At 47.3% G+C, this 23842-nt stretch overlaps 19 non-coding genes and 2 pseudogenes across 19 annotated transcripts; all 21 read left to right on the top strand.

Annotated features, from left to right (window-relative positions):
* Window positions 1–162: 162 nt before the first annotated feature.
* LOC148291990 (5S ribosomal RNA) lies at window positions 163–281 on the top strand. Its single transcript, XR_015826932.1, has one exon. It is a non-coding gene; the product is annotated as a 5S ribosomal RNA (ribosomal RNA).
* Window positions 282–1034: 753 nt separating this feature from the next.
* On the top strand, window positions 1035–1153 carry LOC148291989 (5S ribosomal RNA). The gene has a single exon (XR_015826849.1). It is a non-coding gene; the product is annotated as a 5S ribosomal RNA (ribosomal RNA).
* Window positions 1154–2209: 1056 nt separating this feature from the next.
* On the top strand, window positions 2210–2328 carry LOC148291988 (5S ribosomal RNA). Its single transcript, XR_015827479.1, has one exon. It is a non-coding gene; the product is annotated as a 5S ribosomal RNA (ribosomal RNA).
* A 1056-nt stretch (window positions 2329–3384) lies between these two features.
* On the top strand, window positions 3385–3503 carry LOC148291987 (5S ribosomal RNA; annotated as a pseudogene).
* A 753-nt stretch (window positions 3504–4256) lies between these two features.
* On the top strand, window positions 4257–4375 carry LOC148291986 (5S ribosomal RNA). Its single transcript, XR_015826847.1, has one exon. It is a non-coding gene; the product is annotated as a 5S ribosomal RNA (ribosomal RNA).
* Window positions 4376–5431: 1056 nt separating this feature from the next.
* On the top strand, window positions 5432–5550 carry LOC148291985 (5S ribosomal RNA). Its single transcript, XR_015827478.1, has one exon. It is a non-coding gene; the product is annotated as a 5S ribosomal RNA (ribosomal RNA).
* Window positions 5551–6606: 1056 nt separating this feature from the next.
* Window positions 6607–6725, top strand: LOC148291984 (5S ribosomal RNA; annotated as a pseudogene).
* A 752-nt stretch (window positions 6726–7477) lies between these two features.
* LOC148291983 (5S ribosomal RNA) lies at window positions 7478–7596 on the top strand. Its single transcript, XR_015827477.1, has one exon. It is a non-coding gene; the product is annotated as a 5S ribosomal RNA (ribosomal RNA).
* Window positions 7597–8349: 753 nt separating this feature from the next.
* On the top strand, window positions 8350–8468 carry LOC148291982 (5S ribosomal RNA). The gene has a single exon (XR_015827475.1). It is a non-coding gene; the product is annotated as a 5S ribosomal RNA (ribosomal RNA).
* A 5408-nt stretch (window positions 8469–13876) lies between these two features.
* On the top strand, window positions 13877–13995 carry LOC148291981 (5S ribosomal RNA). Its single transcript, XR_015827474.1, has one exon. It is a non-coding gene; the product is annotated as a 5S ribosomal RNA (ribosomal RNA).
* Window positions 13996–14749: 754 nt separating this feature from the next.
* Window positions 14750–14868, top strand: LOC148291980 (5S ribosomal RNA). The gene has a single exon (XR_015827473.1). It is a non-coding gene; the product is annotated as a 5S ribosomal RNA (ribosomal RNA).
* A 753-nt stretch (window positions 14869–15621) lies between these two features.
* On the top strand, window positions 15622–15740 carry LOC148291979 (5S ribosomal RNA). Its single transcript, XR_015826887.1, has one exon. It is a non-coding gene; the product is annotated as a 5S ribosomal RNA (ribosomal RNA).
* Window positions 15741–16494: 754 nt separating this feature from the next.
* On the top strand, window positions 16495–16613 carry LOC148291978 (5S ribosomal RNA). Its single transcript, XR_015826780.1, has one exon. It is a non-coding gene; the product is annotated as a 5S ribosomal RNA (ribosomal RNA).
* A 754-nt stretch (window positions 16614–17367) lies between these two features.
* LOC148291977 (5S ribosomal RNA) lies at window positions 17368–17486 on the top strand. Its single transcript, XR_015826779.1, has one exon. It is a non-coding gene; the product is annotated as a 5S ribosomal RNA (ribosomal RNA).
* A 754-nt stretch (window positions 17487–18240) lies between these two features.
* On the top strand, window positions 18241–18359 carry LOC148291976 (5S ribosomal RNA). The gene has a single exon (XR_015827472.1). It is a non-coding gene; the product is annotated as a 5S ribosomal RNA (ribosomal RNA).
* Window positions 18360–19112: 753 nt separating this feature from the next.
* LOC148291975 (5S ribosomal RNA) lies at window positions 19113–19231 on the top strand. The gene has a single exon (XR_015826886.1). It is a non-coding gene; the product is annotated as a 5S ribosomal RNA (ribosomal RNA).
* A 754-nt stretch (window positions 19232–19985) lies between these two features.
* Window positions 19986–20104, top strand: LOC148291974 (5S ribosomal RNA). The gene has a single exon (XR_015826778.1). It is a non-coding gene; the product is annotated as a 5S ribosomal RNA (ribosomal RNA).
* Window positions 20105–20858: 754 nt separating this feature from the next.
* On the top strand, window positions 20859–20977 carry LOC148291973 (5S ribosomal RNA). The gene has a single exon (XR_015826777.1). It is a non-coding gene; the product is annotated as a 5S ribosomal RNA (ribosomal RNA).
* Window positions 20978–21731: 754 nt separating this feature from the next.
* LOC148291972 (5S ribosomal RNA) lies at window positions 21732–21850 on the top strand. The gene has a single exon (XR_015826776.1). It is a non-coding gene; the product is annotated as a 5S ribosomal RNA (ribosomal RNA).
* Window positions 21851–22604: 754 nt separating this feature from the next.
* LOC148291971 (5S ribosomal RNA) lies at window positions 22605–22723 on the top strand. Its single transcript, XR_015826775.1, has one exon. It is a non-coding gene; the product is annotated as a 5S ribosomal RNA (ribosomal RNA).
* Window positions 22724–23477: 754 nt separating this feature from the next.
* LOC148291970 (5S ribosomal RNA) lies at window positions 23478–23596 on the top strand. The gene has a single exon (XR_015827471.1). It is a non-coding gene; the product is annotated as a 5S ribosomal RNA (ribosomal RNA).
* Window positions 23597–23842: the final 246 nt, after the last annotated feature.

Genomic DNA, 23842 nt, shown 5'->3' with positions numbered 1-23842 from the left:
AACCGGCAGTTCGGCAGGCCTGCGCACGACACATGGTAGGGGTGGCGACGACAAGGCTCGACAGGCCATACCATTTCATGCGGGGGGCGTTGGATAGCCAACCCATGGTCATATGGCATGGCTCAAACGTGGCTTATATACTTTTAGGCGTTATAAGCTAACGGATGCGATCATACCAACTCACATGCACCGGATCCCATCAGAACTCCGAAGTTAAGCGAGTTTGAGCGAGAGTAGTACTAGGATGGGTGACCTCCTGGGAAGTCCTCGTGTTGCATCCCTTATTTTTTTGCCTTGTTGACGTTTCAATTGTCGTGGGCGTTTGCTTTCCGTCATCTTATTCATCTGGATGTCTTTGTTTTATCACGACCCCTTGGCGCAGCGTGACAATCGGGGCACACTATGATTAAATACTCCTAGAAAGCCTAGGATTGACGAAGGAATTAAAATAGGAAAATAACACAGTTACCAAAAACTTCAAAAACTGGATTTCGGGCTAGTAAACGACGTCGGATGCCCGAAAAAGCCCACGACTCACGGCAACGCAATGAGTTTTACTCGCGATGCCGTTGCCTTCGAATCGACGGTTCGTGGGCCCAATTCTGAGGTCGGAGCCCAGATTAGCGGTTTGCCCGATTTGCCGTTGCACGCGCGTCGGTCCAGCTCCTCTCCAATAACTTACGCCATCTGTCCTACATCACCCCGTGGAGCTCGTCTCCAATTAACCGGGCACCGCAAACGAACGAAAGCGAAAAAAGAACAGGACTCGACGCCCACTGCCGAAATTATTGGGGTTGTTCTTAACGTTGTCAGTTTTTTTGTTTTTTTTGTTTTGGTTCAATTATCGTAAGGTAGGCCCCACAGCCGATCGGAACCGGCAGTTCGGCAGGCCTGCGCGCGACACATGGTAGGGGTGGCGACGACAAGGCCTGACAGGCCGTGCCATTTCATGTGGGGGGCGTTGGATAGCCAACCCATGGTCATATGGCATGGCTCAAACGTGGCTTATATACTTTTAGGCGTTATAAGCTAACGGATGCGATCATACCAACTCACATGCACCGGATCCCATCAGAACTCCGAAGTCAAGCGAGTTTGGGCGAGAGTAGTACTAGGATGGGTGACCTCCTGGGAAGTCCACGTTTTGCATCCCTTCTTTTTTTGCCTTGTTGACGTTTCAATTGTCGTGGGCGTTTGCTTTCCGTCATCTTATTCATCTGGATCTCTTTGTTTTATCACGACCCCTTGGCGCAGCGTGACAATCGGCGCACACTATGATTAAATACTCCAAGAAAGCCTAGGATTGACGAAGGAATTAAAATAGGAAAATAACACAGTTACAAAAAACTTCAAAAACTGGATTTCGGGCTAGTAAACGACGCCAAGGGGTCGTGATAAAACAAAGACATCCAGATGAATAAGGGTGACCTCCTGGGAAGTCCTCGTGTTGCATCCCTTCTTTTTTTGCCTTGTTGACGTTTCAATTGTCGTGGGCGTTTGCTTTCCGTCATCTTATTCATCTGGATGTCTTTGTTTTATCACGACCCCTTGGCGCAGCGTGACAATCGGGGCACACTATGATTAAATACTCCTAGAAAGCCTAGGATTAACGAAGGAATTAAAATAGGAAAATAACACAGTTAACAAGAACTTCAAAAACTGGATTTCGGGCTAGTAAACAACGTCGGATGCCCGAAAAAGCCCACGACTCATGGCAACGCGATGAGTTTTACTCGCGACGCCGTTGCCTTCGAATCGACGGTTCGTGGGCCCAATTCTGAGGTCGGAGCCCAGATCAGCGGTTTGCCCGATTTGCCGTTGCACGCGCGTCGGTCCAGCTCCTCTCCAATAACTTACGCCATCTGTCCTACATCACCCCGTGGAGCTCGTCTCCAATTAACCGGGCACCGCAAACGAACGAAAGCGAAAAAAGAACAGGACTCGACGCCCACTGCCGAAATTATTGGGGTTGTTCTTAACGTTGTCAGTTTTTTTGTTTTTTTTGTTTTGGTTCAATTATCGTAAGGTAGGCCCCACAGCCGATCGGAACCGGCAGTTCGGCAGGCCTGCGCGCGACACATGGTAGGGGTGGCGACGACAAGGCCTGACAGGCCATGCCATTTCATGTGGGGGGCGTTGGATAGCCAACCCATGGTCATATGGCATGGCTCAAACGTGGCTTATATACTTTTAGGCGTTATAAGCTAACGGATGCGATCATACCAACTCACATGCACCGGATCCCATCAGAACTCCGAAGTTAAGCGAGTTTGGGCGAGAGTAGTACTAGGATGGGTGACCTCCTGGGAAGTCCTCGTGTTGCATCCCTTCTTTTTTTGCCTTGTTGACGTTTCAATTGTCGTGGTCGTTTGCTTTCCGTCATCTTATTCATCTGGATCTCTTTGTTTTATCACGATCCCTTGGCGCAGCGTGACAATCGGGGCACACTATGATTAAATACTCCTAGAAAGCCTAGGATTGACGAAGGAATTAAAATAGGAAAATAACACAGTTACAAAAAACTTCAAAAACTGGATTTCGGGCTAGTAAACGACGCCAAGGGGTCGTGATAAAACAAAGACATCCAGATGAATAAGGGTGACCTCCTGGGAAGTCCTCGTGTTGCATCCCTTCTTTTTTTGCCTTGTTGACGTTTCAATTGTCGTGGGCGTTTGCTTTCCGTCATCTTATTCATCTGGATGTCTTTGTTTTATCACGACCCCTTGGCGCAGCGTGACAATCGGGGCACACTATGATTAAATACTCCTAGAAAGCCTAGGATTAACGAAGGAATTAAAATAGGAAAATAACACAGTTAACAAGAACTTCAAAAACTGGATTTCGGGCTAGTAAACAACGTCGGATGCCCGAAAAAGCCCACGACTCATGGCAACGCGATGAGTTTTACTCGCGACGCCGTTGCCTTCGAATCGACGGTTCGTGGGCCCAATTCTGAGGTCGGAGCCCAGATCAGCGGTTTGCCCGATTTGCCGTTGCACGCGCGTCGGTCCAGCTCCTCTCCAATAACTTACGCCATCTGTCCTACATCACCCCGTGGAGCTCCTCTCCAATTAACCGGGCACCGCAAACGAACGAAAGCGAAAAAACAACAGGACTCGACGCCCACTGCCGAAATTATTGGGGTTGTTCTTAACGTTGTCAGTTTTTTTGTTTTTTTTGTTTTGGTTCAATTATCGTAAGGTAGGCCCCACAGCCGATCGGAACCGGCAGTTCGGCAGGCCTGCGCGCGACACATGGTAGGGGTGGCGACGACAAGGCTTGACAGGCCATGCCATTTCATGCGGGGGGCGTTGGATAGCCAACCCATGGTCATATGGCATGGCTCAAACGTGGCTTATATACTTTTAGGCGTTATAAGCTAACGGATGCGATCATACCAACTCACATGCACCGGATCCCATCAGAACGCCGAAGTTAACCGAGGTTGGGCGAGAGTAGTACTGGGATGGGTGACCTCCTGGGAAGTCCTCGTGTTGCATCCCTTATTTTTTTGCCTTGTTGACGTTTCAATTGTCGTGGGCGTTTGCTTTCCGTCATCTTATTCATCTGGATGTCTTTGTTTTATCACGACCCCTTGGCGCAGCGTGACAATCGGGGCACACTATGATTAAATACTCCTAGAAAGCCTAGGATTGACGAAGGAATTAAAATAGGAAAATAACACAGTTACCAAAAACTTCAAAAACTGGATTTCGGGCTAGTAAACGACGTCGGATGCCCGAAAAAGCCCACGACTCACGGCAACGCAATGAGTTTTACTCGCGATGCCGTTGCCTTCGAATCGACGGTTCGTGGGCCCAATTCTGAGGTCGGAGCCCAGATTAGCGGTTTGCCCGATTTGCCGTTGCACGCGCGTCGGTCCAGCTCCTCTCCAATAACTTACGCCATCTGTCCTACATCACCCCGTGGAGCTCGTCTCCAATTAACCGGGCACCGCAAACGAACGAAAGCGAAAAAAGAACAGGACTCGACGCCCACTGCCGAAATTATTGGGGTTGTTCTTAACGTTGTCAGTTTTTTTGTTTTTTTTGTTTTGGTTCAATTATCGTAAGGTAGGCCCCACAGCCGATCGGAACCGGCAGTTCGGCAGGCCTGCGCGCGACACATGGTAGGGGTGGCGACGACAAGGCCTGACAGGCCGTGCCATTTCATGTGGGGGGCGTTGGATAGCCAACCCATGGTCATATGGCATGGCTCAAACGTGGCTTATATACTTTTAGGCGTTATAAGCTAACGGATGCGATCATACCAACTCACATGCACCGGATCCCATCAGAACTCCGAAGTCAAGCGAGTTTGGGCGAGAGTAGTACTAGGATGGGTGACCTCCTGGGAAGTCCACGTTTTGCATCCCTTCTTTTTTTGCCTTGTTGACGTTTCAATTGTCGTGGGCGTTTGCTTTCCGTCATCTTATTCATCTGGATCTCTTTGTTTTATCACGACCCCTTGGCGCAGCGTGACAATCGGCGCACACTATGATTAAATACTCCAAGAAAGCCTAGGATTGACGAAGGAATTAAAATAGGAAAATAACACAGTTACAAAAAACTTCAAAAACTGGATTTCGGGCTAGTAAACGACGCCAAGGGGTCGTGATAAAACAAAGACATCCAGATGAATAAGGGTGACCTCCTGGGAAGTCCTCGTGTTGCATCCCTTCTTTTTTTGCCTTGTTGACGTTTCAATTGTCGTGGGCGTTTGCTTTCCGTCATCTTATTCATCTGGATGTCTTTGTTTTATCACGACCCCTTGGCGCAGCGTGACAATCGGGGCACACTATGATTAAATACTCCTAGAAAGCCTAGGATTAACGAAGGAATTAAAATAGGAAAATAACACAGTTAACAAGAACTTCAAAAACTGGATTTCGGGCTAGTAAACAACGTCGGATGCCCGAAAAAGCCCACGACTCATGGCAACGCGATGAGTTTTACTCGCGACGCCGTTGCCTTCGAATCGACGGTTCGTGGGCCCAATTCTGAGGTCGGAGCCCAGATCAGCGGTTTGCCCGATTTGCCGTTGCACGCGCGTCGGTCCAGCTCCTCTCCAATAACTTACGCCATCTGTCCTACATCACCCCGTGGAGCTCGTCTCCAATTAACCGGGCACCGCAAACGAACGAAAGCGAAAAAAGAACAGGACTCGACGCCCACTGCCGAAATTATTGGGGTTGTTCTTAACGTTGTCAGTTTTTTTGTTTTTTTTGTTTTGGTTCAATTATCGTAAGGTAGGCCCCACAGCCGATCGGAACCGGCAGTTCGGCAGGCCTGCGCGCGACACATGGTAGGGGTGGCGACGACAAGGCCTGACAGGCCATGCCATTTCATGTGGGGGGCGTTGGATAGCCAACCCATGGTCATATGGCATGGCTCAAACGTGGCTTATATACTTTTAGGCGTTATAAGCTAACGGATGCGATCATACCAACTCACATGCACCGGATCCCATCAGAACTCCGAAGTTAAGCGAGTTTGGGCGAGAGTAGTACTAGGATGGGTGACCTCCTGGGAAGTCCTCGTGTTGCATCCCTTCTTTTTTTGCCTTGTTGACGTTTCAATTGTCGTGGTCGTTTGCTTTCCGTCATCTTATTCATCTGGATCTCTTTGTTTTATCACGATCCCTTGGCGCAGCGTGACAATCGGGGCACACTATGATTAAATACTCCTAGAAAGCCTAGGATTGACGAAGGAATTAAAATAGGAAAATAACACAGTTACAAAAAACTTCAAAAACTGGATTTCGGGCTAGTAAACGACGCCAAGGGGTCGTGATAAAACAAAGACATCCAGATGAATAAGGGTGACCTCCTGGGAAGTCCTCGTGTTGCATCCCTTCTTTTTTTGCCTTGTTGACGTTTCAATTGTCGTGGGCGTTTGCTTTCCGTCATCTTATTCATCTGGATGTCTTTGTTTTATCACGACCCCTTGGCGCAGCGTGACAATCGGGGCACACTATGATTAAATACTCCTAGAAAGCCTAGGATTAACGAAGGAATTAAAATAGGAAAATAACACAGTTAACAAGAACTTCAAAAACTGGATTTCGGGCTAGTAAACAACGTCGGATGCCCGAAAAAGCCCACGACTCATGGCAACGCGATGAGTTTTACTCGCGACGCCGTTGCCTTCGAATCGACGGTTCGTGGGCCCAATTCTGAGGTCGGAGCCCAGATCAGCGGTTTGCCCGATTTGCCGTTGCACGCGCGTCGGTCCAGCTCCTCTCCAATAACTTACGCCATCTGTCCTACATCACCCCGTGGAGCTCCTCTCCAATTAACCGGGCACCGCAAACGAACGAAAGCGAAAAAACAACAGGACTCGACGCCCACTGCCGAAATTATTGGGGTTGTTCTTAACGTTGTCAGTTTTTTTGTTTTTTTTGTTTTGGTTCAATTATCGTAAGGTAGGCCCCACAGCCGATCGGAACCGGCAGTTCGGCAGGCCTGCGCGCGACACATGGTAGGGGTGGCGACGACAAGGCTTGACAGGCCATGCCATTTCATGCGGGGGGCGTTGGATAGCCAACCCATGGTCATATGGCATGGCTCAAACGTGGCTTATATACTTTTAGGCGTTATAAGCTAACGGATGCGATCATACCAACTCACATGCACCGGATCCCATCAGAACGCCGAAGTTAACCGAGGTTGGGCGAGAGTAGTACTGGGATGGGTGACCTCCTGGGAAGTCCTCGTGTTGCATCCCTTATTTTTTTGCCTTGTTGACGTTTCAATTGTCGTGGGCGTTTGCTTTCCGTCATCTTATTCATCTGGATGTCTTTGTTTTATCACGACCCCTTGGCGCAGCGTGACAATCGGGGCACACTATGATTAAATACTCCTAGAAAGCCTAGGATTGACGAAGGAATTAAAATAGGAAAATAACACAGTTACCAAAAACTTCAAAAACTGGATTTCGGGCTAGTAAACGACGTCGGATGCCCGAAAAAGCCCACGACTCATGGCAACGCAATGAGTTTTACTCGCGATGCCGTTGCCTTCGAATCGACGGTTCGTGGGCGCAATTCTAAGGTCGGAGCCCAGATCAGCGGTTTGCCCGATTTGCCGTTGCACGCGCGTCGGTCCAGCTCCTCTCCAATAACTTACGCCATCTGTCCTACATCACCCCGTGGAGCTCGTCTCCAATTAACCGGGCACCGCAAACGAACGAAAGCGAAAAAACAACAGGACTCGACGCCCACTGCCGAAATTATTGGGGTTGTTCTTAACGTTGTCAGTTTTTTTTTTTTTTTTTTTTGGTTCAATTATCGTAAGGTAGGCCCCACAGCCGATCGGAACCGGCAGTTCGGCAGGCCTGCGCGCGACACATGGTAGGGGTGGCGAAGACAAGGCTTGACAGGCCATGCCATTTCATGCGGGGGGCGTTGGATAGCCAACCCATGGTCATATGGCATGGCTCAAACGTGGCTTATATACTTTTAGGCGTTATAAGCTAACGGATGCGATCATACCAACTCACATGCACCGGATCCCATCAGAACTCCGAAGTTAAGCGAGTTTGGGCGAGAGTAGTACTAGGATGGGTGACCTCCTGGGAAGTCCTCGTGTTGCATCCCTTCTTTTTTTGCCTTGTTGACGTTTCAATTGTCGTGGGCGTTTGCTTTCCGTCATCTTATTCATCTGGATGTCTTTGTTTTATCACGACCCCTTGGCGCAGCATGACAATCGGGGCACACTATGATTAAATACTCCTAGAAAGCCTAGGATTAACGAAGGAATTAAAATAGGAAAATAACACAGTTACCAAAAACTTCAAAAACTTGATCTCGGGCTAGTAAACGACGTCGGATGCCCGAAAAAGCCCACGACTCATGGCAACGCAATGAGTTTTACTCGCGACGCCGTTGCCTTCGAATCGACGGTTCGTGGGCCCAATTCTGAGGTCGGAGCCCAGATCATCGGTTTGCCCGATTTGCCGTTTCACGCGCGTCGGTCCAGCTCCTCTCCAATAACTTACGCCATCTGTCCTACATCACCCCGTGGAGCTCGTCTCCAATTAACCGGGCACCGCAAACGAACGAAAGCGAAAAAACAGCAGGACTCGACGCCCACTGCCGAAATTGTTGGGGTTGTTCTTAACGTTGTCAGTTTTTTTGTTTTTTTTGTTTTGGTTCAATTATCGTAAGGTAGGCCCCACAGCCGATCGGAACCGGCAGTTCGGCAGGCCTGCGCGCGACACGTGGTAGGGGTGGCGACGACAAGGCTTGACAGGCCATGCCATTTCATGCGGGGGGCGTTGGATAGCCAACCCATGGTCATATGGCATGGCTCAAACGTGGCTTATATACTTTTAGGCGTTATAAGCTAACGGATGCGATCATACCAACTCACATGCACCGGATCCCATCAGAACTCCGAAGTTAAGCGAGTTTGGGCGAGAGTAGTACTAGGATGGGTGACCTCCTGGGAAGTCCTCGTGTTGCATCCCTTCTTTTTTTGCCTTGTTGACGTTTCAATTGTCGTGGGCGTTTGCTTTCCGTCATCTTATTCATCTGGATGTCTTTGTTTTATCACGACCCCTTGGCGCAGCGTGACAATCGGGGCACACTATGATTAAATACTCCTAGAAAGCCTAGGATTAACGAAGGAATTAAAATAGGAAAATAACACAGTTACCAAAAACTTCAAAAACTGGATCTCGGGCTAGTAAACGACGTCGGATGCCCGAAAAAGCCCACGACTCATGGCAACGCAATGAGTTTTTACGTAACCCTAGCCACTGCGCTTCTGCGTTTTGCGCGGCCCTTACGGCCTATCCCCTTAGGTCACCCCACCTGGTCCCCAACCCCTTTAATTACAGTTCCGCCTTTCAACGTTTTTGAGAAACGAAAGTCGTCACGCCTTCCTATGAAGCCAATAATTCTGGCTTGGGACCGTGAGAGAGACCTCTGCTTGTCGACACGTCTCTCCCTTTGTTTCCCGTGACTCACAGGTGTCGAGACTTCAGGGCCCACTTTTTCTATTTTACTGAGTCCTCGCTCTTTGTGCTTCTGACTTGGTTTCTTTGTTTTATTTACTTTCTTCGCTTTTGGGCTTTTGGGCTTTCGTTTGGGTTGGGCTTTCATTTGGTTTTTGCGTTTCATTGGGTTGGATTTCTGCATGTGTAAGACTGTTGTTAGGGCTTACTGTTTTATTTGTTTCTGTTTGGTTTCGTTTTTGTTTTTGTTTTTGCAACCGTGTTGTAGTTGTTTTTTTCGTGTTTGTTCTTGTATTTAACTGCTTTATTCCCTTTAATTCTTGTTATAACGTTGTTGATGTCTGAATTCTTTAACATTGAGGACAATGTTTATTTCTAAGTTTGGGAAGGGATAGCAAGTCTTTTTCGTTTCGCTTTAATTCTTGCTTTAATTTGTTCTGTTTTCTTTTCAGTTTTGAGTCTTTGTGTTTTCAAGTCACTTTCCGGACATATATGATGAGATTGTGATGAATGTTTAAATGACTTGATTGAAAATGCTCTTAAAAAAAAAAATTAAAAAATTAAAATTAAAAAATTTGTTATTCACTAAATGGCATCGTTCTAGCATGATATGTTTGAAACCCTCTACGCACTTGCCATTTGTTTCATAATTCTCCAGTTGAGGGACTTGCATGATCCAAAGAATTGTATCAAGCATGAATTAGACTTGTATAACCATATAATGTGAGCTTTGAGCCTTGTGCTTCAATTCATGAGTGTTATACACATATTCCACTTTTCTTGTCATCTGAGTTGTTGTTTGATCTCATTATTCATTGATTTGGTTGAGCACTTAAAAGTTACTCATTCTTGTGCAATTTGATTACATGACATTTGAGAAATGATATTAAGGCCCTCTTTGGACCGTTTGTGCCTTTCAAGCTAACCCTATGCATGCTTAAGCATGATTTTCCATTGTTAACCACCTTGAGCCTATATGTATGCCTTTTCTTTCAAGTAACCAGTTATTACTTCTAGCCTTAGCCTGAAAAACAAGAATTTACCTTTCTAAGGAACTCGTGAGCTTTAATTTAGATGTGTTTTTCATGCTAAGTTTGGGAAGGGTTATTACTTTCAAAAAAAAAAAAAAAAAAAAAAAAGGGTGAAAGAAAAGAGAAAAGTCGTGGTTAAGTGGCAATGGTTTCAAATTCAATTCCATGTTTCTTGGTTGTTCAAATGGAAGGAAGGAGTGTGAATCATAATTAGTGGAGGTATAAGGCTTTGTGGTCTATTTGATCACCCAAAAAATAATAAAAGAATGAAAATTTCAAGCGTGATGTTTCAAAGTCTTTTAGTCAACGATTATATGCTCTTACATTGTGAGTTCCTTGGACTTTGTTGTATCCTTATCCTTCATTTCTTACTCACCTTACACCCTTAGCCCCATTACAACCTATAATAAAGACCTAAATTGATCCTAGATGTCATGTGGTTGAATTGCACACATTCTTCTTTTAAGTGTTTAGCATCCTTCTTGAGATCATATTCATGCATGTTTTTCAGCTTGCTAATTTTGAGTTAAGTCCCTTATGGTTTAACTCTATTCTCATGTCTATTATTGAGTGATGCATTGTAACCCTCTTCCGAGTGATTCATTTGTGAGAGGACAACTTAGGTGAGATTTGAAGTTACATTTGTGCTGGGTATGATTTTTGAAGTTGTGTGAAAACTGAAATTGGAGAATGAGTTCCATTTGGCCATCACACTACTACACTTTGAACATGTTGTGTTCTGAACTTTGCTGCCTTGTGAATAATGTCTAAAATGAGTTTTCTTTGTGAAAACTTTTAAGTCATTTGCATAAGTCGCTCTCTCTTTGGAAAGTGTTCGGAAAGTTTTGTTTCGAATCTTGTTTTAGTTTCTGTTTTGCTCGAGGACTAGCAAAAGACAAGTTTGGGAAGTTTGTTCGGTTCATTTTTACACATGATTTTTCATGTTATTCACCCACTATTTTGAGTTAGTTCTTGACATTTTATAGCTTTTTACTTCCTTTTTGTGTTTTCTTAGATTTTACCTTGGTTGGAATGAAAATGAGCTAAAAGTGCATTATTAGTTATAAATTCTGTTTTTGTTCATTTTCGTAGGTCAACTTCTTGGCCTGGGATCAACATGCTCTGGTGCTCGGATGAGGTCATGATCTTCATGAGATTTGTTCCAATGGATGTTAACTACAACATATCCAAATTTGAGCTCCATTGGACAAGTATTGCCTATCCAACCAATCCAGCATGTTACCACAGCTCTGGAAATCCGGATTTGGCCAGCTTTTACCTCCTTTGTGTCATCTTAATTTCTTGTTACCATAACTCTTGGTAACAAGGAATTACCTTTGTAAAAGAGATATTTTCTGAAGTATTTGGCATCTTTGTGAGTCAATGCTTCATAATGGCAAGGGGACAATGGGCAAAAGCTTTAGAGAAAGAATGAGTTTTATATTAAAAGTGTGAGTAGGAAAAGATGGGAAAAGGAGCAAAAGCAATTGGCAATCAGATATGGAGGGAGCCTTTGAACGTGGAAAGCAATTCAATTCTGAATTCTACACAATTGAGAGCAGATTTTGGAGAGTTTTTGGAGCTTGGAGAAAGCCAAGGTGCAGCCAAGAAAAGTGGAGAAGAAGACTTCCACCATTGATGATCTTGAAGCTTTCATCATTTTCTGAAAATCTGTAAACTCTTTCTAATTTCATTTTGAGTTTGTATTTGAAATAAGTATGAGCAACTAAACTCTATAGCTAGGGCTTAGGTTGAAGCCCTAAACATGATTACCTTATTGTTTTGATACTTGAGTGTATGAATTTCTAGATATTGTTGATGAATTCCAATTCACCAAATTAATCTATCCTTGATGTGTGTTTTTCCTTGGTTGGCCATCTTTGAAAGCATGCTTCTTGAGATTGTTGGGATTATGTGTATCTTCATGTTATCCTAAGCAATAAATGGATGAAGTAAGAATCATCCATGTGAATTGGTTTCTTGATTACCTAATGTAAACACCATGCTATTAGGATTCTTGTGATGTTCATATTCTCTTTGAACTTAATGGGTTCTCCTTGTAATTGAATCAAAGTACGAACCATACCTAGGTTCGGTTATGAGGAGGGCACAAGTATTGTAGCACGAACCATGCACTTTACGTATATTAGAGAGAATCAATGCGTCTTGAGCCACGACCCATGGCCTTGATTGCGAACATTTTCATCAACACGTTTAGAGTTCATCACTTGAGTATTCATGAACTTGGGTAGAATTGTTTAGGGTGGATTCCGAAACCCTAGTGTTTGTTACTTTTTAATTCCACTCTTTGATATTTCATCTCTGCCTTTCTCATTTAAATTCAAAGTCCATTTACTTTCATGCAATAGAAATAGGTCACTTGAAACAAATCAAAACCCCCCCAATGTGTGTGTGAGTTGTGTGTTTGATACGTGGTGTGTCTTTGATACTGAATTTTATTTGTTTCCGTAATTGTTTTGGACTTTTGGTCCGCGTTGTGTTCTTGCATTTTCTGTTCTGAATCCAACCGTATAAAGAACGTGAATTTTCGACGTACGGTTGGAAAGTTATAGGCAAAACACTGGACAGAGGTCGAAACTGAAAAACAGAGAAACGAATCTGCCCAAAAACGACCGGTCGTTACTGTTCACGACCGGTCGCTCATCACACGTTTATTGAAATTTCGACTCTGCCCAAAAACGACCGGTCATCACTGTTCACGCGACCGGTCGTCACTGTTCACTGTTCACGGAACTGTTCATGTCACTGTTCACTGTTCACGGTACTGTTCACAGGTGATAAACAGGTGATAAAATAGCGATAGAAAATGCTGTTTGTGTTTTTCTTTAGTTTTCTTGTGTTGTTTCATTTCTTTTGCACTTCTTTACTTATTTTTAGTTTCCATTTTGCATTTGCGTATTTGTGGTGTGTCAATTAAGTGTTCTTTACGTACTCAAATTAGAACTTATAGGGAGCCGACAAGTTCTTCGTGGGATCGACCCCGTACTTACATAATCTATACTTCATTAGATTCGTGCACTTGCGGGTATTTTTAATTGGTTGTTTGCACATTAATTTGTGTCCTTTTAGGAATGCAACAGGTGACCTCCTGGGAAGTCCTCGTGTTGCATCCCTTCTTTTTTTGCCTTGTTGACGTTTCAATTGTCGTGGGCGTTTGCTTTCCGTCATCTTATTCATCTGGATGTCTTTGTTTTATCACGACCCCTTGGCGCAGCGTGACAATCGGGGCACACTATGATTAAATACTCCTAGAAAGCCTAGGATTAACGAAGGAATTAAAATAGGAAAATAACACAGTTACCAAAAACTTCAAAAACTGGATTTCGGGCTAGTAAACGACGTCGGATGCCCGAAAAAGCCCACGACTCATGGCAACGCAATGAGTCGTACTCGCGACGCCGTTGCCTTCGAATCGACGGTTCGTGGGCCCAATTCTGAGGTCGGAGCCCAGATCAGCGGTTTGCCCGATTTGCCGTTGCACGCGCGTCGGTCCAGCTCCTCTCCAATAACTTACGCCATCTGTCCTACATCACCCCGTGGAGTTCGTCTCCAATTAACCGGGCACCGCAAACGAACGAAAGCGAAAAAACAACAGGACTCGACGCCCACTGCCGAAATTATTGGGGTTGTTCTTAACGTTGTCAGTTTTTTTGTTTTTTTTTGTTTTGGTTCAATTATCGTAAGGTAGGCCCCACAGCCGATCGGAACCGGCAGTTCGGCAGGCCTGCGCGCGACACATGGTAGGGGTGGCGACGACAAGGCCTGACAGGCCATGCCATTTCATGCGGGGGGCGTTGGATAGCCAACCCATGGTCATATGGCATGGCTCAAACGTGGCTTATATACTTTTAGGTGTTATAAGCTAACGGATGCGATCATACCAACTCACATGCACCGGATCCCATCAGAACTCCGAAGTTAAGCGAGTTTGGGCGAGAGTAGTACTAGGATGGGTGACCTCCTGGGAAGTCCTCGTGTTGCATCCCTTCTTTTTTTGCCTTGTTGACGTTTCAATTGTCGTGGGCGTTTGCTTTGCGTCATCTTATTCATCTGGATGTCTTTGTTTTATCACGACCCCGTGGCGCAGCGTGACAATCGGGGCACACTATGATTAAATACTCCTAGAAAGCCTAGGATTAACGAAGGAATTAAAATAGGAAAATAACACAGTTACCAAAAACTTCAAAAACTGGATTTCGGGCTAGTAAACGACGTCGGATGCCCGAAAAAGCCCACGACTCATGGCAACGCAATGAGTTTTACTCGCGACGCCGTTGCCTTCGAATCGACGGTTCGTGGGCCCAATTCTGAGGTCGGAGCCCAGATCAGCGGTTTGCCCGATTTGCCGTTGCACGCGCGTCGGTCCAGCTCCTCTCCAATAACTTACGCCATCTGTCCTACATCACCCCGTGGAGCTCGTCTCCAATTAACCGGGCACCGCAAACGAACGAAAGCGAAAAAACAACAGGACTCGACGCCCACTGCCGAAATTATTGGGGTTGTTCTTAACGTTGTCAGTTTTTTTGTTTTTTTTTGTTTTGGTTCAATTATCGTAAGGTAGGCCCCACAGCCGATCGGAACCGGCAGTTCGGCAGGCCTGCGCGCGACACATGGTAGGGGTGGCGACGACAAGGCCTGACAGGCCATGCCATTTCATGCGGGGGGCGTTGGATAGCCAACCCATGGTCATATGGCATGGCTCAAACGTGGCTTATATACTTTTAGGTGTTATAAGCTAACGGATGCGATCATACCAACTCACATGCACCGGATCCCATCAGAACTCCGAAGTTAAGCGAGTTTGGGCGAGAGTAGTACTAGGATGGGTGACCTCCTGGGAAGTCCTCGTGTTGCATCCCTTCTTTTTTTGCCTTGTTGACGTTTCAATTGTCGTGGGCGTTTGCTTTGCGTCATCTTATTCATCTGGATGTCTTTGTTTTATCACGACCCCGTGGCGCAGCGTGACAATCGGGGCACACTATGATTAAATACTCCTAGAAAGCCTAGGAATAACGAAGGAATTAAAATAGGAAAATAACACAGTTACCAAAAACTTCAAAAACTGGATTTCGGGCTAGTAAACGACGTCGGATGCCCGAAAAAGCCCACGACTCATGGCAACGCGATGAGTTTTACTCGCGACGCCGTTGCCTTCGAATCGACGGTTCGTGGGCCCAATTCTGAGGTCGGAGCCCAGATCAGCGGTTTGCCCGATTTGCCGTTGCACGCGCGTCGGTCCAGCTCCTCTCCAATAACTTACGCCATCTGTCCTACATTACCCCGTGGAGCTCGTCTCCAATTAACCGGGCACCGCAAACGAACGAAAGCGAAAAAACAACAGGACTCGACGCCCACTGCCGAAATTATTGGGGTTGTTCTTAACGTTGTCAGTTTTTTTGTTTTTTTTTGTTTTGGTTCAATTATCGTAAGGTAGGCCCCACAGCCGATCGGAACCGGCAGTTCGGCAGGCCTGCGCGCGACACATGGTAGGGGTGGCGACGACAAGGCCTGACAGGCCATGCCATTTCATGCGGGGGGCGTTGGATAGCCACCCATGGTCATATGGCATGGCTCAAACGTGGCTTATATACTTTTAGGTGTTATAAGCTAACGGATGTGATCATACCAACTCACATGCACCGGATCCCATCAGAGCTCCGAAGTTAAGCGAGTTTGGGCGAGAGTAGTACTAGGATGGGTGACCTCCTGGGAAGTCCTCGTGTTGCATCCCTTCTTTTTTTGCCTTGCTGACGTTTCAATTGTCGTGGGCGTTTGCTTTCCGTCATCTTATTCATCTGGATGTCTTTGTTTTATCACGACCCCGTGGCGCAGCGTGACAATCGGGGCACACTATGATTAAATACTCCTAGAAAGCCTAGGATTAACGAAGGAATTAAAATAGGAAAATAACACAGTTACCAAAAACTTCAAAAACTGGATTTCGGGCTAGTAAACGACGTCGGATGCCCGAAAAAGCCCACGACTCATGGCGACGCAATGAGTTTTACTCGCGACGCCGTTGCCTTCGAATCGACGGTTCGTGGGCCCAATTCTGAGGTCGGAGCCCAGATCAGCGGTTTGCCCGATTTGCCGTTGCACGCGCGTCGGTCCAGCTCCTCTCCAATAACGTACGCCATCTGTCCTACATCACCCCGTGGAGCTCGTCTCCAATTAACCGGGCACCGCAAACGAACGAAAGCGAAAAAACAACAGGACTCGACGCCCACTGCCGAAATTATTGGGGTTGTTCTTAACGTTGTCAGTTTTTTTGTTTTTTTTTGTTTTGGTTCAATTATCGTAAGGTAGGCCCCACAGCCGATCGGAACCGGCAGTTCGGCAGGCCTGCGCGCGACACATGGTAGGGGTGGCGACGACAAGGCCTGACAGGCCATGCCATTTCATGCGGGGGGCGTTGGATAGCCAACCCATGGTCATATGGCATGGCTCAAACGTGGCTTATATACTTTTAGGTGTTATAAGCTAACGGATGCGATCATACCAACTCACATGCACCGGATCCCATCAGAGCTCCGAAGTTAAGCGAGTTTGGGCGAGAGTAGTACTAGGATGGGTGACCTCCTGGGAAGTCCTCGTGTTGCATCCCTTCTTTTTTTGCCTTGTTGACGTTTCAATTGTCGTGGGCGTTTGCTTTCCGTCATCTTATTCATCTGGATGTCTTTGTTTTATCACGACCCCGTGGCGCAGCGTGACAATCGGGGCACACTATGATTAAATACTCCTAGAAAGCCTAGGATTAACGAAGGAATTAAAATAGGAAAATAACACAGTTACCAAAAACTTCAAAAACTGGATTTCGGGCTAGTAAACGACGTCGGATGCCCGAAAAAGCCCACGACTCATGGCGACGCAATGAGTTTTACTCGCGACGCCGTTGCCTTCGAATCGACGGTTCGTGGGCCCAATTCTGATGTCGGAGCCCAGATCAGCGGTTTGCCCGATTTGCCGTTGCACGCGCGTCGGTCCAGCTCCTCTCCAATAACTTACGCCATCTGTCCTACATCACCCCGTGGAGCTCGTCTCCAATTAACCGGGCACCGCAAACGAACGAAAGCGAAAAAACAACAGGACTCGACGCCCACTGCCGAAATTATTGGGGTTGTTCTTAACGTTGTCAGTTTTTTTGTTTTTTTTTGTTTTGGTTCAATTATCGTAAGGTAGGCCCCACAGCCGATCGGAACCGGCAGTTCGGCAGGCCTGCGCGCGACACATGGTAGGGGTGGCGACGACAAGGCCTGACAGGCCATGCCATTTCATGCGGGGGGCGTTGGATAGCCAACCCATGGTCATATGGCATGGCTCAAACGTGGCTTATATACTTTTAGGTGTTATAAGCTAACGGATGCGATCATACCAACTCACATGCACCGGATCCCATCAGAGCTCCGAAGTTAAGCGAGTTTGGGCGAGAGTAGTACTAGGATGGGTGACCTCCTGGGAAGTCCTCGTGTTGCATCCCTTCTTTTTTTGCCTTGTTGACGTTTCAATTGTCGTGGGCGTTTGCTTTCCGTCATCTTATTCATCTGGATGTCTTTGTTTTATCACGACCCCGTGGCGCAGCGTGACAATCGGGGCACACTATGATTAAATACTCCTAGAAAGCCTAGGATTAACGAAGGAATTAAAATAGGAAAATAACACAGTTACCAAAAACTTCAAAAACTGGATTTCGGGCTAGTAAACGACGTCGGATGCCCGAAAAAGCCCACGACTCATGGCGACGCAATGAGTTTTACTCGCGACGCCGTTGCCTTCGAATCGACGGTTCGTGGGCCCAATTCTGATGTCGGAGCCCAGATCAGCGGTTTGCCCGATTTGCCGTTGCACGCGCGTCGGTCCAGCTCCTCTCCAATAACTTACGCCATCTGTCCTACATCACCCCGTGGAGCTCGTCTCCAATTAACCGGGCACCGCAAACGAACGAAAGCGAAAAAACAACAGGACTCGACGCCCACTGCCGAAATTATTGGGGTTGTTCTTAACGTTGTCAGTTTTTTTGTTTTTTTTTGTTTTGGTTCAATTATCGTAAGGTAGGCCCCACAGCCGATCGGAACCGGCAGTTCGGCAGGCCTGCGCGCGACACATGGTAGGGGTGGCGACGACAAGGCCTGACAGGCCATGCCATTTCATGCGGGGGGCGTTGGATAGCCAACCCATGGTCATATGGCATGGCTCAAACGTGGCTTATATACTTTTAGGTGTTATAAGCTAACGGATGCGATCATACCAACTCACATGCACCGGATCCCATCAGAACTCCGAAGTTAAGCGAGTTTGGGCGAGAGTAGTACTAGGATGGGTGACCTCCTGGGAAGTCCTCGTGTTGCATCCCTTCTTTTTTTGCCTTGTTGACGTTTCAATTGTCGTGGGCGTTTGCTTTGCGTCATCTTATTCATCTGGATGTCTTTGTTTTATCACGACCCCGTGGCGCAGCGTGACAATCGGGGCACACTATGATTAAATACTCCTAGAAAGCCTAGGAATAACGAAGGAATTAAAATAGGAAAATAACACAGTTACCAAAAACTTCAAAAACTGGATTTCGGGCTAGTAAACGACGTCGGATGCCCGAAAAAGCCCACGACTCATGGCAACGCGATGAGTTTTACTCGCGACGCCGTTGCCTTCGAATCGACGGTTCGTGGGCCCAATTCTGAGGTCGGAGCCCAGATCAGCGGTTTGCCCGATTTGCCGTTGCACGCGCGTCGGTCCAGCTCCTCTCCAATAACTTACGCCATCTGTCCTACATTACCCCGTGGAGCTCGTCTCCAATTAACCGGGCACCGCAAACGAACGAAAGCGAAAAAACAACAGGACTCGACGCCCACTGCCGAAATTATTGGGGTTGTTCTTAACGTTGTCAGTTTTTTTGTTTTTTTTTGTTTTGGTTCAATTATCGTAAGGTAGGCCCCACAGCCGATCGGAACCGGCAGTTCGGCAGGCCTGCGCGCGACACATGGTAGGGGTGGCGACGACAAGGCCTGACAGGCCATGCCATTTCATGCGGGGGGCGTTGGATAGCCACCCATGGTCATATGGCATGGCTCAAACGTGGCTTATATACTTTTAGGTGTTATAAGCTAACGGATGTGATCATACCAACTCACATGCACCGGATCCCATCAGAGCTCCGAAGTTAAGCGAGTTTGGGCGAGAGTAGTACTAGGATGGGTGACCTCCTGGGAAGTCCTCGTGTTGCATCCCTTCTTTTTTTGCCTTGCTGACGTTTCAATTGTCGTGGGCGTTTGCTTTCCGTCATCTTATTCATCTGGATGTCTTTGTTTTATCACGACCCCGTGGCGCAGCGTGACAATCGGGGCACACTATGATTAAATACTCCTAGAAAGCCTAGGATTAACGAAGGAATTAAAATAGGAAAATAACACAGTTACCAAAAACTTCAAAAACTGGATTTCGGGCTAGTAAACGACGTCGGATGCCCGAAAAAGCCCACGACTCATGGCGACGCAATGAGTTTTACTCGCGACGCCGTTGCCTTCGAATCGACGGTTCGTGGGCCCAATTCTGAGGTCGGAGCCCAGATCAGCGGTTTGCCCGATTTGCCGTTGCACGCGCGTCGGTCCAGCTCCTCTCCAATAACGTACGCCATCTGTCCTACATCACCCCGTGGAGCTCGTCTCCAATTAACCGGGCACCGCAAACGAACGAAAGCGAAAAAACAACAGGACTCGACGCCCACTGCCGAAATTATTGGGGTTGTTCTTAACGTTGTCAGTTTTTTTGTTTTTTTTTGTTTTGGTTCAATTATCGTAAGGTAGGCCCCACAGCCGATCGGAACCGGCAGTTCGGCAGGCCTGCGCGCGACACATGGTAGGGGTGGCGACGACAAGGCCTGACAGGCCATGCCATTTCATGCGGGGGGCGTTGGATAGCCAACCCATGGTCATATGGCATGGCTCAAACGTGGCTTATATACTTTTAGGTGTTATAAGCTAACGGATGCGATCATACCAACTCACATGCACCGGATCCCATCAGAGCTCCGAAGTTAAGCGAGTTTGGGCGAGAGTAGTACTAGGATGGGTGACCTCCTGGGAAGTCCTCGTGTTGCATCCCTTCTTTTTTTGCCTTGTTGACGTTTCAATTGTCGTGGGCGTTTGCTTTCCGTCATCTTATTCATCTGGATGTCTTTGTTTTATCACGACCCCGTGGCGCAGCGTGACAATCGGGGCACACTATGATTAAATACTCCTAGAAAGCCTAGGATTAACGAAGGAATTAAAATAGGAAAATAACACAGTTACCAAAAACTTCAAAAACTGGATTTCGGGCTAGTAAACGACGTCGGATGCCCGAAAAAGCCCACGACTCATGGCGACGCAATGAGTTTTACTCGCGACGCCGTTGCCTTCGAATCGACGGTTCGTGGGCCCAATTCTGATGTCGGAGCCCAGATCAGCGGTTTGCCCGATTTGCCGTTGCACGCGCGTCGGTCCAGCTCCTCTCCAATAACTTACGCCATCTGTCCTACATCACCCCGTGGAGCTCGTCTCCAATTAACCGGGCACCGCAAACGAACGAAAGCGAAAAAACAACAGGACTCGACGCCCACTGCCGAAATTATTGGGGTTGTTCTTAACGTTGTCAGTTTTTTTGTTTTTTTTTGTTTTGGTTCAATTATCGTAAGGTAGGCCCCACAGCCGATCGGAACCGGCAGTTCGGCAGGCCTGCGCGCGACACATGGTAGGGGTGGCGACGACAAGGCCTGACAGGCCATGCCATTTCATGCGGGGGGCGTTGGATAGCCAACCCATGGTCATATGGCATGGCTCAAACGTGGCTTATATACTTTTAGGTGTTATAAGCTAACGGATGCGATCATACCAACTCACATGCACCGGATCCCATCAGAGCTCCGAAGTTAAGCGAGTTTGGGCGAGAGTAGTACTAGGATGGGTGACCTCCTGGGAAGTCCTCGTGTTGCATCCCTTCTTTTTTTGCCTTGTTGACGTTTCAATTGTCGTGGGCGTTTGCTTTCCGTCATCTTATTCATCTGGATGTCTTTGTTTTATCACGACCCCGTGGCGCAGCGTGACAATCGGGGCACACTATGATTAAATACTCCTAGAAAGCCTAGGATTAACGAAGGAATTAAAATAGGAAAATAACACAGTTACCAAAAACTTCAAAAACTGGATTTCGGGCTAGTAAACGACGTCGGATGCCCGAAAAAGCCCACGACTCATGGCGACGCAATGAGTTTTACTCGCGACGCCGTTGCCTTCGAATCGACGGTTCGTGGGCCCAATTCTGATGTCGGAGCCCAGATCAGCGGTTTGCCCGATTTGCCGTTGCACGCGCGTCGGTCCAGCTCCTCTCCAATAACTTACGCCATCTGTCCTACATCACCCCGTGGAGCTCGTCTCCAATTAACCGGGCACCGCAAACGAACGAAAGCGAAAAAACAACAGGACTCGACGCCCACTGCCGAAATTATTGGGGTTGTTCTTAACGTTGTCAGTTTTTTTGTTTTTTTTTGTTTTGGTTCAATTATCGTAAGGTAGGCCCCACAGCCGATCGGAACCGGCAGTTCGGCAGGCCTGCGCGCGACACATGGTAGGGGTGGCGACGACAAGGCCTGACAGGCCATGCCATTTCATGCGGGGGGCGTTGGATAGCCAACCCATGGTCATATGGCATGGCTCAAACGTGGCTTATATACTTTTAGGTGTTATAAGCTAACGGATGCGATCATACCAACTCACATGCACCGGATCCCATCAGAGCTCCGAAGTTAAGCGAGTTTGGGCGAGAGTAGTACTAGGATGGGTGACCTCCTGGGAAGTCCTCGTGTTGCATCCCTTCTTTTTTTGCCTTGTTGACGTTTCAATTGTCGTGGGCGTTTGCTTTCCGTCATCTTATTCATCTGGATGTCTTTGTTTTATCACGACCCCGTGGCGCAGCGTGACAATCGGGGCACACTATGATTAAATACTCCTAGAAAGCCTAGGATTAACGAAGGAATTAAAATAGGAAAATAACACAGTTACCAAAAACTTCAAAAACTGGATTTCGGGCTAGTAAACGACGTCGGATGCCCGAAAAAGCCCACGACTCATGGCAACGCAATGAGTTTTACTCGCGACGCCGTTGCCTTCGAATCGACGGTTCGTGGGCCCAATTCTGAGGTCGGAGCCCAGATCAGCGGTTTGCCCGATTTGCCGTTGCACGCGCGTCGGTCCAGCTCCTCTCCAATAACTTACGCCATCTGTCCTACATCACCCCGTGGAGCTCGTCTCCAATTAACCGGGCACCGCAAACGAACGAAAGCGAAAAAACAACAGGACTCGACGCCCACTGCCGAAATTATTGGGGTTGTTCTTAACGTTGTCAGTTTTTTTGTTTTTTTTTGTTTTGGTTCAATTATCGTAAGGTAGGCCCCACAGCCGATCGGAACCGGCAGTTCGGCAGGCCTGCGCGCGACACATGGTAGGGGTGGCGACGACAAGGCCTGACAGGCCATGCCATTTCATGCGGGGGGCGTTGGATAGCCAACCCATGGTCATATGGCATGGCTCAAACGTGGCTTATATACTTTTAGGTGTTATAAGCTAACGGATGCGATCATACCAACTCACATGCACCGGATCCCATCAGAGCTCCGAAGTTAAGCGAGTTTGGGCGAGAGTAGTACTAGGATGGGTGACCTCCTGGGAAGTCCTCGTGTTGCATCCCTTCTTTTTTTGCCTTGTTGACGTTTCAATTGTCGTGGGCGTTTGCTTTCCGTCATCTTATTCATCTGGATGTCTTTGTTTTATCACGACCCCGTGGCGCAGCGTGACAATCGGGGCACACTATGATTAAATACTCCTAGAAAGCCTAGGATTAACGAAGGAATTAAAATAGGAAAATAACACAGTTACCAAAAACTTCAAAAACTGGATTTCGGGCTAGTAAACGACGTCGGATGCCCGAAAAAGCCCACGACTCATGGCAACGCAATGAGTTTTACTCGCGACGCCGTTGCCTTCGAATCGACGGTTCGTGGGCCCAATTCTGAGGTCGGAGCCCAGATCAGCGGTTTGCCCGATTTGCCGTTGCACGCGCGTCGGTCCAGCTCCTCTCCAATAACTTACGCCATCTGTCCTACATCACCCCGTGGAGCTCGTCTCCAATTAACCGGGCACCGCAAACGAACGAAAGCGAAAAAACAACAGGACTCGACGCCCACTGCCGAAATTATTGGGGTTGTTCTTAACGTTGTCAGTTTTTTTGTTTTTTTTTGTTTTGGTTCAATTATCGTAAGGTAGGCCCCACAGCCGATCGGAACCGGCAGTTCGGCAGGCCTGCGCGCGACACATGGTAGGGGTGGCGACGACAAGGCCTGACAGGCCATGCCATTTCATGCGGGGGGCGTTGGATAGCCAACCCATGGTCATATGGCATGGCTCAAACGTGGCTTATATACTTTTAGGTGTTATAAGCTAACGGATGCGATCATACCAACTCACATGCACCGGATCCCATCAGAACTCCGAAGTTAAGCGAGTTTGGGCGAGAGTAGTACTAGGATGGGTGACCTCCTGGGAAGTCCTCGTGTTGCATCCCTTCTTTTTTTGCCTTGTTGACGTTTCAATTGTCGTGGGCGTTTGCTTTCCGTCATCTAATTCATCTGGATGTCTTTGTTTTATCACGACCCCGTGGCGCAGCGTGACAATCGGGGCACACTATGATTAAATACTCCTAGAAAGCCTAGGATTAACGAAGGAATTAAAATAGGAAAATAACACAGTTACCAAAAACTTCAAAAACTGGATTTCGGGCTAGTAAACGACGTCGGATGCCCGAAAAAGC

Source organism: Prunus avium, chromosome 8, assembly GCF_965620075.1.
Source record: "Prunus avium chromosome 8, drPruAviu1.hap1.1, whole genome shotgun sequence".
NCBI lineage: Eukaryota > Viridiplantae > Streptophyta > Magnoliopsida > Rosales > Rosaceae > Prunus > Prunus avium.
The sequence above is the reverse complement of the archived record's forward strand: the minus strand, read 5'-3'. Positions and strand labels throughout refer to the sequence as shown.